The sequence below is a fragment of the Ostrea edulis genome, chromosome 2, assembly GCF_947568905.1.
Source record: "Ostrea edulis chromosome 2, xbOstEdul1.1, whole genome shotgun sequence".
Lineage (NCBI taxonomy): Eukaryota > Metazoa > Mollusca > Bivalvia > Ostreida > Ostreidae > Ostrea > Ostrea edulis.
In genome coordinates this window covers 37,091,171-37,094,391 of record NC_079165.1, presented here as the reverse complement: position 1 = coordinate 37,094,391, position 3,221 = coordinate 37,091,171, and the positions used below count along the sequence as shown (strand labels likewise).

At 40.2% G+C, this 3,221-nt stretch overlaps 1 pseudogene; it reads right to left on the bottom strand.

Moving 5' to 3' along the window:
• Positions 1-663: 663 nt before the first annotated feature.
• LOC125679902 (uncharacterized) lies at positions 664-1,629 on the bottom strand (annotated as a pseudogene).
• Positions 1,630-3,221: the final 1,592 nt, after the last annotated feature.

Here is a 3,221-nt window from a genome sequence, read left to right as displayed (position 1 = left end):
ACAACCTATCATTGGGTCAAATGTTGTCTGAAGTGTTCCATACCGATTGTCAGACCATTCGTGGCACACTGATTTTGACTACAGATAACTCCATTTACCTGATCAAGATATAGGTGACTCTCGATGGCTCGAACTTCGATCCCTCAAAGGGAAATTGTGGTCCCGATTTTTCTCTCTATATAAATAAGCAAATTTACTATCGATCTCTCGAACGTTCGATCACTCGAAGTTCTCGATCTCTCAAAGTGAAGTTGGGTCCCTTAAAGCGCATTTCATTGTTTTTCACTCTCGATCTCTCGAAGTGGTGGTAGCGTATACCGACGGTTACCCAAGCGTATGCTTATTTCCTCTTGGACCTTACCTGGATTTTGTGGAATGACGGAGACGGTGTCTTCCCACTTAGCTAAAATTCTGAAATATGTACGGTTGACTGGTTTTAGCTAGATGGGAATGGTGCACAGGTAAGGGTGTCAAAGAACAAAGGAAAATAATTACAGATAACCTATAGTCTGTTTTGTAATAAATCAGGTAATTTGGTTTAGTTTTAAAATTGGGCAGTAAAATCCCATTTCCAAAAAAGAAAGACTTGAGATTAATTCTTTATTTTTATACATTATTATTATTATTATTTTTAGAAAATTTAAGGAACATATCAGTCTAATAATGAAAGGCATAAAGAAATGCATGTAAAAGGAACACATCAGTCTAAATGAATGAGATGAGATGCGGCATCTGCATAGTCCATCACTTGAATTTCACCCCGGCGAAATCTTTCCTTAAGCTGCCGAATTCGTGTGTTTAACTGCCTGTATTTCCTCTTTTTTGGCCGGATCACTCCTCCAGCAGAAAGTTGAATGATTTTGGCTTCATTGGCTGCCTGTTCTTTCTGAATGAGTTGGATAAACACATATATATTCAGATGAGGGTGTCGACACATCCTGTTCAATTTGTTGTGCCATCCTTCTACGGCATTTGTCGTTCTGGGCCCATCATTGTCAAAGTGGTTCCAGTTGCGTCAGATGCCCTTCTACCCATGTCTCAGTGACATAGTCCTTGAAACGTAGGACATCCTGGCCATCATCGTCATTATCTTCCAGCGCCTAAAACCAAACATCCTCCACTTGGTGTTCAGGAATCAGAGGGAGAACAGATGCTCTTCTCACGAGGCGATGGAAGTCCTCATCATCCCGGAATCACACGGTTAATCCACAAGATTGTACTTTTCTCCAGATATATTGAGTAAAGTGGAAAAAACATCCCTTGATTGAAGCCCCTGGGAAGTTGTGATGAACTGCATTTCGAGCGGCGATCTCAAAGTCCAGCAGCCAACTTTCTGGGATCAACACAGACTGGAGTCTTCTAGCTGAATCCTTCAAGAGACTGATAAACCGATTGTTGCTTCATCTCGGCACCTCTTCTTCACACCACTAATAAATGATTCCGCAGCAAGCCCAACGTAGTTATCATCATGGTTGTGTTGTCTCCCAAATGACACGATGATGTTGTTGGTTGTTGTTAGAGTTGCTGGACACTGTCTGTCAACGCATCTCCAACAGGTTCTGTCATTATATCTGTTCCGGACAGAATACTTAAAGCCACCATAAAGAAGAAAAAATCCTCCTCTACCATTCTCTAGAAAATCTACCCGTACTTGAGCGTTAGCCATACTTAAGAAAGTGATATAGAATCTTACTGAACTAAATATAATAAATGAAAACTGAGTATATGATTATTATTAATTGCTTTTAGAGAGAATAAATCAAAGAATGAGAATACTAGCTATTGATGTTTCTAGACAGAACAATTATGCTCATAATTATTTACAGTGAAAATAAAAGCCTAATAGCCAACCAATGAAAGGGTCACACTCAGGGATCATAATTGGTACATGTATGCTTGTTTATCTGTACAATTATCTTTATAGATTTTATGTTTTGATAATGAAAAAGAAAGTTGTACATTCATTTTCGTAATAATTTGTCCAATACAAAACTTAATTTCAGGTAGTTTATCTCATAAACTAGGAGAGAGAGAGAGAGAGAGAGAGAGAGAGAGAGAGAGAGAGAGAGAGAGAGAGAGAGAGAGAGAGAGAGAGAGAGAGAGATCATAGTTTGAACATTTCCGGTTACTGTAAAATCTGAACCATATGGTCGGACCTTTAATTTCCGAAATGTTTCGATCTCTCGAAGTTTTATCAAGGTCCTTTGAACTTCAAGTTATCGAGAGTCACCTGTACAGGGCTCACGGCGGGTGTGACCGGTCGACAGGGGATGTTTACTCCTCCTAGGCACCCGATCCCACCTCTGGTATATCCAGGGGTCCGTGTTTGCCCAACTCTCTATTTTGTATTCCTTATAGGAGTTATGAGATTGATCACTGTTCGTTATGTTCACTTTTCATTGATGTAATAGAAGACAAAGATAAGATCCGACATCCAAACAGAACAAATTCAGTTTACATGGATTAAATTTGAGTCTGTTTCAGTTCATCCTGTCGTTGACATCCACTTGAACTGATTCCATATTTTGTATTACACGTGATTTGTCTGGGTTTTTTGTGTGGATCAAACCTATCATACGCAGAATGGTCGTCAGCATACCCAAGCAGTGATACACCGGTTCCTTTGATGAAGTTTTGAAGCCTACCTGTATAAACAGTATACAGAACTGTGCCACATGTACTGCCCTGCAGTACTGAGAATTCTATATGTAAAGGTTGTGAATTTGATGCGTTGATGTTGACTTTCGCCAACCGTGAAGAAAGATATGTTTGGAATCATTTAATTGCGGATTTGACATTCCCAAATGTGGTATGCAGAACTTCTCCAAGTATGCCATGGTACACGGCATCGAAAACTGCTGACAGATCTAAAACGACTAAAGATGTTACCTACTGTTTTTTCCATTTTCCACAATACACCCGAAGCCACTTTAATAAGAGCCGTTTCTGTACTAAACCCTTTCCTGTAGGAACTTTGGTAGTCGGGTAATAGTTTAAATGATTCCAGATATTTCGTGGACAAGGGCACATTTTTCGACTATTTTGGAAATGTAGCATGGTGGACAGAACACTGACCTCGGTACCTATGTCCACCACTGCTTCCTGCTACACTCCCTGGATTGAATCATGTGGTCGGGCGTAATTGCCCAATGGGTACAAACAAGTCTCTGTAGGTCCCAGAAACATGCTGACAAGGCATGCCATCCGTTTCCTCCTCTGCT